Source organism: Neltuma alba, unplaced genomic scaffold, assembly GCF_004799145.2.
Source record: "Neltuma alba isolate B1F8T4 unplaced genomic scaffold, ASM479914v2 tig00010126_pilon, whole genome shotgun sequence".
In the NCBI taxonomy this organism is placed as follows: Eukaryota; Viridiplantae; Streptophyta; class Magnoliopsida; order Fabales; family Fabaceae; genus Neltuma; species Neltuma alba.
In genome coordinates, this window is record NW_021635077.1 from 305,740 (window position 1) to 319,054 (window position 13,315).

Here is a 13,315-nt window from a genome sequence, read left to right on the forward strand (position 1 = left end):
ATATTTTGTTTATTTATATCTTATTAATATGATCTGATTTAATATTAGTTTGGATATTTTAAATGTCTATAGTACTTTGATCAATATTGAGAATTTTGAACGTTAAGTTTCATTTGTACCTCAGAAGTTCATTTTAAATGTTCTTTTACATTTTTGTGTTTTCTATGTGTGTATAGCAAGTTAAATCTATGATAGTCATAATTATTTGTTTCATGTAATGATATATTAAAATAAAGTTGTCTTTTATATTCCTCTTACATTATATAGTTCCTGAAGATCTATATGTAATAGCATTAATACAGTTCTAGAAGAACTAATATTGATTTTTCTTTATGAGCAGGTAAAGTATTGATAGTGAAAAATATAACCCATTGTGAACACCTAGTTTTGTTCAGGCCCCACAAAATTACTAAATTAAAGAAAAAGAAAAAAAGAAAAAAAAGATTAATATCCTCCTTGATTCTTTCTTGGAGGCTAAGTTTGAGAAGTCTATTATATGGCAAATCAAAAAAGGAATATATCCCTCTTACAATAAATGTCAATAAAATAAAAGATAAGAATTAAAAGCCAATTTAGAAATGTGAGGTGGAAACATTGAGGAAAATAAGAAAAATCAAAAAATAAAAATAAATTTCCCATTTAAGATGATTAGCTCCCTAATTTAGAAACATATTTTGGAGTTAGGATAGTAAAAAAAAAAAATTCAAAAAACAAAAATCAAAATAAGAAATCATAATTTGATGATGATTTGGTGCTCAAATAGGAAGTTACATAATGAGTCATAATTAAGGAAATTTAAAAAAAGAAAAATTAAATAAAATTGGAAAAACTCTAAGTGAAGCCTATAAATAGGAGAGTAAGGGTTAGAGGAACTCAGTCAAAATTTCCCTGTGAAGAAAGGAGGCAAGGTAGAGAATTCTTGTGTCATCTTATTTCATTGCAATAGTTGTTTTGGAGAAAAGAGAGAAGGCCTAACTAGATAAAAATCCTTTTTTCCATCTTCTTCTTTCTTCTACCCAAGAAAAGTCTATTCTCTTGTGATTGTTATCACATTTATAAGCTGGAGTAGTGATGACTAGAGAGTTGGATCTAGCATGATTTTAGTTAATCCTCACTACTCCCCTTTCTTTTTATTTATTCGAAATATGCCTTTATCTATTTATCCCCACATGTACTCATTTCAATATCCATTTCCTTCTTCTTCTTTTTTTCATTTTTATCTCATTTATTCTATTTTTGGTTCATGCTTTTTTACCATTGTGTATATGGTTTTTATTTATTGGCTTATTATGCAATGTATTTTTTATATAACCAATTGATAAGTGAAACATCAAGTATGAATTTTCATTCCCATCTATTATGCTTAACTTGAGCTTCATGTTGACTTTTTTTGGCACTCTTTCTTTTTGTTTTCAAAAGTGCTTCTCTTTTTAAAATCTTTACCGTGTGAGGTTTTTAGAGCCTTCGTAGGTATCTAGATTTATTGGTAAACAATGTGAGATTATGGGAGTGTTCGCAAGAATACCAATGTGGTTATACATATTTTTCTTTTGAAATAAAAAAAAAGAAAATAAGTTTGACACCATCTTTATAAATAAATAATAGAATAGAAATTTTTTTTAAATATGTACAAGTAATCTCACTATGTTTTTTTAGAGCCGTGTGAGGTTTTTAAAACTTCCGCAGGCTCAAACGATTATTCTCCCGTATGAGGTTGTGGGAACCTTCACAGGGAGGATAACCCAAAATCTCTTTAAAAAAAACTTTTAAAATAAATTTTTAAAAAAACTTGTTTTCATATATTAAAAAAATACAAACCTACCAAAAACATTTTTTTAATTCAATAAATATTTTCTGAAAAATACAAACAAAGTGACACACATTTTTACCCTTGAACTACATGGGCTTTGATCCCTCTAAAAGGTACGTAGGCCCTAGATTTTTATTCTAGGTCAAGTCCAACTTTATAAATAATTTATTTTTTTTTCATTTTTTTGTAAATAAAAATTTTTCTTTGTTTCTATATTTTTTAGGGTAATTAAAATATAATTAAAAAGGCCATATTAATTTTGAGTATTTGACTTAGGGTAACCGTTCTCTTGAACGGGTGTTGTGAGGTGCCTAAAATGTTCCCTACAGGCAATCGACTCCCGAACCCTATTCGTTTTCGTAGACCATGTTTTTTAGGTTCCTAAAATTACCTTTTTAAAATTTTGGTGGCAACTCCTTTTTCTTTCCCTTTTACGGGATGATCAGGATTCCGGCACGACACTCATGGATCTACATCACAACTTTGGTTCTCCAAAAAGTGTAAATGCTATAGCATAATTGGATTAAAGCTCGTAACTATATATAAACTAGGAAGTACTTGGGCTTCCAAGCAAAAGATATGTATTAGCCTTAGCCTATTATGTGATAGTAATTGTTTTATGAAATATATGAATAAAAGAATCATGTTTGAATGACTCAATCTTAAGGGGGAGACTATTGGAATACAAGTATGAGTTGATATTAGATATATTTTTCATATCAATTTCATAAATAGATATCATATAAAATCAATCATATATTATATTGAAAAGTTTATTATTGGTAATAAAACATGGTACAGTAAACTAGAATTTTACTAATATAATTAGATTTATTATTGGCATGACTTGTTTGATCATCTTGAACTATATGATGCAACAAATTATTGAGGATTATATATTGATATCTATTGAGGAACCAGAAGATTCTTTTGAATAGCCAACATTTTTAAGAATTCGTATATGCTGCTTGTTCTCAAAGAAAACTGATTATAAAATATCACTAGTTATGTTTTGTTTTGAAATGGATCACTACATTTCTGGAAATATATTAAACTCATATATGTGGGCCCATTTAGAAGCACATAACCCATACAAGTATTTAATATTTGATGGATGCATCTACATAAAATGGTATCATGTGTAATTAATATTAGTTTGCAACATAAAGTTTGCAAGATTGTTTAGAAATATTTCTGGACCATGTGATCTTAAAAACTTGATTTTAAAGATACTAGTGAATTTATATATCAGGCTTTTAATGTTGAAAAGCCTGCTTAACAAATTAATTTAGCAAAATCATTTGTTGATGCCTCTGTGAATAGTTGGATCAATATTTATAAAAACAAGTTTTTTCTATTTTAGTGTTGGCATATTTAACTTAATATATTGCAGCACTTATGCACATCAAGACAACAAAATTCTCCCACTAAAATTGGCTTTTGGTTAGGAGTAGATATTTTCCATCTAAAGATTGAAATGTGCAATATTTATTCCCACAAATCCACCAAAATGCACATAGATGGATATTTAAAGAAAGTTGGGACATATGTTGGGTAAGAACTTCCTCCTTGTTGTTTGTCTCTAAATGGAACAAAATAATGTTCCTAAAAGAAGCAAATGGATTTAGGAGACTTATATTGCATAATTAGCTGACTGTTATTGGACAAAGTTTTCTTAACATGAGGGGGAGAAATTGAGTAGTTGGAAAAGAGAATGTATGGAATGCATTATTACTATCAAATATAGATCCTCAAATATATCAGTATGGACTAGAAGTTCATCGAACATTGTATTCATGAAATGCTACAAAATATTTTACTAATCCAAATGAAAATTTTTAAATTTCTTATTCCAGTTAAAAATGCTTCAATTAGTTTTAAAAAAATGAGACATGCCGAAAGCATGAGAGGTCAATCGGTTCCAATATAAATATATTAGATAAAGAGGAGCATACAACTTAAAAGTTATATTGAGGAGGCATATGCTCTAGAAGAGTGTCAAGATATAACTAATTAAAAACCCCCAGAAGGGTTGGTATTTTAAAAAAATAAGAAAGAGATCTCAATAAGTTATGTGACAAAAGACAAAATAGAACTGAAACGATAAAGTTGTCGATAACATTTTGATAAGAATATCACGTGATAAAAAGAGAATCTTACACATAGATCTATCATACAAAGTAGACATAGATCTGACCAAGAAGAAAAGTAAAAAGGAAAAGACGTGATAAAATATCATTTCGATACATGAAAATAGACCTGTAGTCTGAACACATGAAATATAAAGTTTTTATAGAATATATGAACGTTTGTGAAATTTTATTTTCACAAATGATTACGATAAGACATACTACTTTGTGGTGGATATAATTTTGCATATATGAATAGTCTGACAGTTATAAAATGCATTTGTTAGATATTATTATAAAATATGCATGAGGATCATTAATAGTAAAATTTACATAATAATCCTTGAAGGATCCAAAATATGCCAGGAGTATATATAAGAAAATCTTTCAGTATATGAAATATTACGAAGATTAAAATAATTTCAGTATGTATCATCCATTTTATAGTTCTTGATCAAAATATATGAAATTCTCTGAAGGATTTCAGTTGTCAGAAGCATGCAATTCAAGTTCTTTTGAATAATACATAATTAAGTCAAGTCAGTTTCTATAAGAATTGAAACAATCAGGGCGTATGTTCTATAATCGATTAAGTAAATATCGGTTTAAAAAATGATATAAAAAATGATTCAGTTTGCCCATGTATTCTTTTGAAAAGTTCTTGAAATGAGTTTGTTATAATTTTTGTTTATATTGATGACATAAGTATCATTAGAACTTCTAAAGAACTCATAAAAGCTATAAATTGCTTACAAGAAAAGAATTTGAAGTGAAGAACTTGGAAAGAACAAAGTTTTGCCTCGGATTGCAAATTGAATTTGAGAAATAAAATTTTTGTGTATCAAATAATTGATACAAGAAAGGTCTTAAAGTGTTTTTATATGGATAAATCACATCTATTATATACTTCAGAGGTTGTGAGATTTGTGGAGGTGAATAAGATCCTTTTAGACCTTGAGAAGGTGATAAAGAACTATTTGATTTAGAAATACCATATGTTAGTACAATTGGTACACTTATATATCGTGTTAGTCTTATGAGTTGATATATTATTTGTTATTCACTTACTAGTAAAATATAATTCTTTACAAATACGAAGACACTAAAATAAAGATTATAAATTCTTTTCTGATTTACATGTTGGTAATTCTAGATAGAGTATCTCATAATATTCAAAAGATGGTGAAATATATATCTAGCAAATCCGTTCAAATAAAACTCTAGTAGATTTGTTCATCAAGTCACTTCCTATTATAATATGAAAAGTTTGTTCATGATATCGGATGTTACAAACTCAAGGATATCAATTGATGTTATGAAGAGGAGAGTTAATACATGTTGTACTTTTCTTTCTTGTCTATGGTTTTTTTTTTCATTGAGTTTTCCCAACAAGATTTTTAATGAGGTAGTATCGAATATGTATCAATAAATGTGTACTCTTTTTCCTTTGCTAAGTTTTTGTTTTCCCAATTGAAGTTTTTTTAATGAAACACATTCTTATGCAATGGATTTCTATGGGGGAGTGTTATGAATATTATTAAGTATGTATGTCCATCTTTCTTTCTTCCTCTTCAACTTCATCAACTCTTACTATTTCTACTAGGTATTAATCTTCCACTACTCCATTACTTCCTACTATGCCTTTAATCTTGTAACTTACCCCCCACACTCACATTACGTGGTTTATTGTCTACTATCTATTATTTAAGTACAAGTGTAACTTAAGTGTAAGACTATGCCTATAAATAAGATATGCTATTGTATTGTGATGCAAGTGAAGGAATATAATATTATTCTTTTATTTTCTTATCTATATCTCTTATTTAATCTACTTTTTTGGTTGGTTAATTTCATAAAAAGAAGAGGATTATTACGTATTGTCAATGATATAAAAATTGAAAATTTCCTATATATGTTGATACTTGATTAAATTTCCACATCACATCCACGTCATCAATGTATCATCCAAATCTGATTTTTGAACATCATCTCCACCAAAATAAAGGGGGAAAAAAGCGGATATCTCCCCTCAATCCCCATGAGTCCCACAAGAATATCCACGCTTAATTAATACTTCCCCTAATTATTTCTCATAGAGTTATGGATCCCTTGTATTTAAATAAATTAAATTAGTCATATGATTTATACATTATTATATTGTATTTTAAATTTTTTTGGACCAATCATGTTTATTCTAAATTTAGATCTCCAAACTAGAGTGAAAATCATGCTATTCGAGCTTATTTGAATCGTGCTATTAGTTTTTTTTTTGGCTAACAATAGTGCTATTACTTCTATTATATACACTTACATGATGATATCCAATATTATTAGGTTGTATTATTTGGGTTAGACGCGATTGGTAGTAGCTCTGGTTAACAAGATTTGTTTTCCTAGCCATACAGTTTAAACAGTTAGCTTTTTACTTCTTTAACTTATATACAAAATTTTATTTTGATCTTTTAACTTTGGAAAATTCAATTTTCTCTATGACAGCGGGAGTTTGCTTCGCAGAGGAGGTGAGAATGAAAAGAAAGCGTTGATTTTTATTTAAACAAATGAAAATCCGATCCTACCCAAAGGGGAGGGAACAAATTTTAGTTGCCAACACGACTGAATATTTGACCTATTTGCCCCTCAACTCAGCTATAAAAACACGAGAGCACAGCGCTGGACGAAAGACACCAGTGCGTGGAGAAGATGAAATAAGTTGGATTTTCGTCATCAAATACGTGTTAGAATTTATGTTTTGATGATGACAAATATATTTTCTAAATTTATGATTCCTGACAAAATCAAAACTATGGTGTGAGAACCTTTTTTAATCAGTTTTCTCTATTACTATTCAGGAATTAGTCTTTTCAAATACTACTCCGTTCCTATTATAAGATCATTTTAACTAAATTAGGCGGTTTAAGAAAACAGTTAAAATTAGTTAAAAGCGATTAATATGTAACAAATACAATTTTTTCCAATATACCCCTATATATAAATGGGTAGATGTGAGAGAGTAATAATGAGATAAATGAAGAAAGAGAATGTATTAAATACATTAAACTAGGGGTAAAATAGGTAATAATGTATTAAATGTTCAAACAAACTCCAAAAGCATCTTATAAAAAGGGACAAACTTATTAAAAAAATTAGATCTTATAATAAAAGACGGAGGAAGTACATATTTCAGAAGCTTCCTATGTTTTGCAAAAAAACCACCTTTCTTTGAATAGCCTTTTCTAATACATAGCTGAAAATTAGACTTCTTGAATACATATTCAAGAAACTTACTTCGTTTTTACTAAACATTACCTTATTAGAAGAACTCACGGATCTTTAAAAAGTTTTCTTTAATACGTACTTGACAATTTGTCTTTTTGAATATATATTTAAGATCGGTCTCTTTTCTAATACATATATGAGAATTGAACTTCTCAAATACATATTTGAAAAATCTTTTCTATCAACTAAAGATTCCTTACCAAAACATCAATATAATGTGTTTATAAGGACTTTATCAAAAATATCTCAAAGATTTTAAATCTAAAAATTTGGGGATAACAACATTAAAAGAACTTTCTCAATAGCATATTGAAAAAATTTACCTAGGAATAAAATGCCAACTGTGCATAGTAAGAAACTAGAAACTTCTCCCCCATGCAATGCACAGACTAAAATATTTGATTAAATTTTAAATTCTGATAAATTACATTATTTAAGATAGCTCAAGATTTACTTTTTATATAAGTGTGTTTTTTTATTCATTCAAATTGTATTTGAATTAAAGATGTGGAATTTAGGGCTGGGGAACATATATGAAAATTCAAAATTAATTATTTATCTCTCCATTTAAACCCCAATTGACATATTATTTTATGATATTTCTCATTTAATTTAATATACTTAAATCCCAATTAAGATATTATCAAAATTCAAAATTAATTAGTAATTTCTTCATTTGAGCTTCCATTAAAATCTCATTTAATAATGATGCTCCTCATTTAATTCAATATATCTAAATCCCAATCAAAATTTATTCAGATCTTATTATTAATTTGAATATATTCAGATCTTATAATATCATACCCGACCCGTTTTAAGCGATTAGGTATTACAAGTTTTAAGAATATAATTGATTGATGATTGATTGATGATTTTAGCTAACAATTTTATAACGTTAATGCAACAACTTCATTACAATATAAGTTCATGAAATTTCATTCTCCCAATTAAATTACATAGTCACTTCACCATTTTAATACATTAGCCAATGTTCTCTCTTCTCCTACATAAAATTTCATACATTTTACAGCACAAAATAGAACCATCATTACATGACAATTCCTTTTTTTCTCAGGTAAAGTATTAATCTCTCTAAGCGACACATCGGTTGACAAAGTGGGGGAAAGGCCTGTTTCTGAACTTGGCAGCCACTCTATTCCCTTGTAAATCAATAAATTACCAAATTATTATTTAATCATGCATAATATGCACAGAATTATGTCTGCTCCAATAAACTCATTACTTGAACATATGCATCCCATGCATCTTCATCGCTGATGGCATAATGGCGGTGCGATTCCATTTAAGGCTATTTTGGGGACGCCCATAAAGCATATCGACCACAATGGACCAGTCTTTCCTCAAGCTCCTTATGCGAGGGAGTATGTCAGTGCTTCCCTTCAACCCACATCTTGGCAGCAGATATCTTCCATCTTATTTTTCAATATACACACCATTAACCTGGCATGTGCCTTGAACCTCTCATGAACTTTTCCTAAGTCGCATATCACGGATAATTAACACAAGAGTTGAATCTTCATATCCATCCACACACGAGCCACTATTCCATAACACTTGCGTTATCAAAACGGGAAAAAAAAAAAACCTTCATGGTGCACGACCACCTTTGGACATCGACACGATAATGACTCCATTAGCTGCCTCTAGATCCCCACTACTGCTATCTTCTCTCCATGGCACATTTTGCCCCTATTTCACACTCTTCTTGGCACACAGAGGGGATATTGGTTGGACTTAAAAGATGTGTTTGCTTTCTAAACTCACATAAATATTATTAAATCATGTCGTCAAGGACAATACGGTCGTTTTGTTTATTTTCCCACCTCTTTTCATCCAACCAAACATATATTTTTTCATTCAACAATTTTCAATTCCAGTGATAACCAAACACTCACTCAGCCAGCAATTTTCCTTTCTCTTCTTCCTTTCATTCTTTTCCCTTCATTTCCATTTCAATGATTCTTTGAACCAAACGGGCCCTATGATATTGAGATCTAGAATGTTGATAAAACATTTTCAAATGCTAACATGTTAATTTTAATTTTCAAAACAACCATGATTATTACAGAAAAAAAATCATCATTTAAAATTAAAAAATACTTTTTAAAGTTAGGGAACAAATTGAAACCTTATTTAAAATTAAAAAGACTAAATGCATACTTTAGTTCTTAATTTATTTAAGAGAAATTGAATCCCTTTTACTTAATTCAACCGTGTAATGTATAAAGTCACTTGTTATAATCACAGCATTAAAGCCTAGTTCAGTCAATCAGATCAATAAATTGTTGTGAACTAATTCTTTTTTGGCGGATCTAATAAAATTTTTTGTACAGGTGGACAAGGTAGATTTTATATTTTTTTGTTCCCTTGTTGTGAACCAAAGCAACATGATTTGAGTTTAAAGGAAAATAATAATCTGTCATATTTATGCTTCAGCAGCCTTGTTTTTTGGATCATATATGATTTATACATTAATGTCTCATTTTATTGATGCATTAATGTTCTTCATTTAAATATTATTATTTTAGGGGTTACATATCAATATTTTATATGCTTAATCATCACATTATATTATTTTAATTATAATTATTGATCCTAATTGAATCATGATTGTACCCTTTTTAGTTTTCAGCACTTTGCTAATAAAATGCGTACAAACGCATATACGTTTATGCGCACGCATAGGAGCACATTCCATATTCATAAAAAAGATCAGTATGAATTTGAACCATCAAATTGATTTTGAATGGTCCAAATTCACTTTAAATATTTAAATAATTTTTTTTTATTTATTGATATATAATTTAAAATAAAGAGGATCTCATAATTTACAGTTTCCTAAAAAATTACCATTAAAATAATTGTAGATTAAAAATTTTAAATTAGTACTGTCCAAATTAGATTTTGGATGTCTCAGATTTAATCACAGTGACGAACATGTAATGCTCATTGCCTTGATAAGTACTTAATGAGAACTAAAATGTCTATATATATATATTGATGATTGAGGATTCTTTAAATTAATATTAAGACATATTCCTCTGATCTAAATATAAGACTTTTATACTAATGTGTATGAGGATATTATATTTAGGATAAGAGGAGTAATATAAAAGTATAGGGTTCGTGTATATCTTCAAAAATATAATATTAGTTATAAGATCCGATGAGTGTCCACATCTGAAACGTCGTCTTAAGTCATAAAAAGAAAAGTTTGAGTCTCTTTCAAGATCTACGATTCTCCATCAACGTTGATCCGAATCTCCTTTTTTTCTATATTTTATTTATTCTTTTCACTATCAGATCAAGTACCACATTGAGCAAAGCATGATTAAGGCTTTATTAAAGTTAATTAAGATTGGACTTTTGACGGCTAACTAAAGTCCTTTTTAATAAAACATTAATCACACACAAAGCAAGTAATCCTTTTGTCTGCAAGTTGAAGTCAGATTTTTCACATATAAAAAAATAAATAGCATCATAAAATAAGTGGTGAAACATGCGCACACTCCATCTTAAGTTGCAATATTAATAATTATATTCCCAAGTTGCAATGATATTTAGTCCACTTCATCATTAAATTTCTTATATAATACGTGTCATGGGCCTTTTTTGTTGATTGTTATTATGTTGTATTTTTGTTGGAAAGAATATATGTTAAATACAAATAAAATTGTAAAGTTATTAAATTTTAAGAAAAATTAATGAGATGTAAGATTTTTCTTGGCTTCAATAAAATTTACTTTTCTTGTCCTATTGTAAGGCAGAGAAAGTTTATTTTGGTCATATTTATAAGTCATTCATATCATTAGATTTTTTCATATGATTGTGTAGTTTTATCCTCATTTTATTAGGACGGTTACTTTTTTTTTTGTAAAAAACACATATATTAAATAAGAATAAAATTAAAAATTATTAAATTATATTGGAATGTTTTATAAATAAAGTGATTTATAAATTAGGACCAGAAGAATACTGCTCTAGTCTTTATTATAAATCACTTGTATTTATTTTCTCTTCTCATATTAGAGATGCATTAGATTGATAAAATTTTCAAAACTCTTTCCTTACTGAAATTCTCTATCTCGTTATGTTTACAGATCATTTTCACCTCATCTTAAACTCTGTTAGTAATAATTTTTTTTATTATAGTAAGTCAGAATAAACTCCACTCACCCAATCGGCAGATGGAACAGCCTAGCCATTGCCGTTGAAATATTAGGTTTTATGGGCCCAATAAGTGAAAGGCTCTTAAGCAAAAGAGCCCCACAATTGCAAGAAGCAAAGTCTTAAATGGGTCCCAATGGGCCCAACTACCCTCCCTTCCATTATGGATCTCTTTCCTTAAGGGTGCCTCCCATTCACCAGCGTCAAGGAAGCCTGTCTGCTCCTGGCCACGTGGGGTAGAAAAAGCTTGGGAATGCTTCTTTTATCACATGGAACTATTTCTTTTATTGAAAAAAAAAACTCTTTTCATACTTAATATAAAAAATATTTAAATAATTTAAATAAATTAAAAAATTAAGAAAATAAGTTAATTATAATTAATACAAATTGATTTTCCTAATATATATTCTTATAATATTAGACTCTAAATCAATTTATAGTCAAATAAGAATTTTTTAAAAAAATAAATATGATAGATAGAGTGAATTGAATTCTTATAGTGAAGAATATTAAGATATTAAGATGAGATATTTAGTTAAGATTTTTTTTTTTTTTCTATGCACATACACATATTCTCTTATTAAAAATAATCTTATTTAAAGTACTATCCAGTACTAAATATAAATTTTTTAGTAGGAATTTAAATTTTAGTTTACCAGTAGTTAGTTAGTTAAGATTTTGTATTAGTTGGCTGATGACCCAAAGTCAAGAGGTCTGGCCTTGATTCATGATTAATTGGGTTCTGTAGCCTGTAAGTGAAATATATGGCCGTGGGATGCTTTAGCCTGAGGCCCAAATAAACTTGAAGGCCCCTATTTTACCACCAGTACAATACAAAAACAAAAAGCTTGGAAGCCCTCTCGAGTCTCGAACGACAAAGATAGCGGAATTAGTTACTGTTTATGTTTATTGCTCCGGCGATGGCGTATTATTCGAATTCTCTCGTCGTCTGGTCGCAACGCCCTCCGTCTCCTTCTTGAAATCCGTCATTAAATCAGGAAGCCATTCTCCGCGTCGGAATGCCTCAACAACAATGCCGTCTCAACGTTCATTCCATCGTTTAGCAGGTAATTCCTGTATTCCAAAGCTCCAAACCCTTGGTCTTTCTTCATGGTCTGACTTGTGCTAGAAGCGCGAACTACATTCCCTAGGCATCTGCTAATTCCTAGCTTCAGCGTTAACGAGGATTTGAAAAAAATTTGTCTGTTACTGGTAGTATGTTTGCCTTTTCCTTTTCCGTTTTTGTTGTTGTTTATTGCGTCAACAGGAAATAGTAATACAATTCTTGTGCAATTAGTTGTTTGCCGTGTTTGCATATATGCATGAGTGGCAGTTTATATATTACTTCTATGATTTACTGAAATTTGGGCGTATGCTTTTGTTGTTAGTTGAAGTGGGATTCTTCATGAAATAGCTTCAAGCAGAAGTCAGGGTTTTTGAAGTCCTTGTTCATCTACATAGGGCATAGGAGTTTTGTAGTTGCTTGTTCATGTACATAGTGTTGTAAGGTTATTTCTTGGATGGTTTGTTACATTCAAATTTCTTGTAATATGCCCTTTTTTTCCCTTTCAAATTGAAAGATAGTTGTTACTTGTGTAGGTGGGCGTGTGAGCATTCTTAGCAATTTCATGGTCATTCCTAATAGTTGTTAGCTATGTTTGTGTTTGCATGCACAAGATCAGTTTATGGGGTTTCTTATAAGAATTGCTGAAAGTTGGATTTTGTCTTGTGCTCACAATCCATATGCTATCTTTGACAGAACTTCAGTGTACAAGTTAGGATGTGTGCAGTCGCTTATGCCTCTACACAGTGTTGTGGCCACTGCAAGAATGATATCTTATGTTAGTGTAGATTCAAGGAATTGTGGAACTTTTTCAATTGGTGCCCTCTACTGCAACACTCATGGACCCTA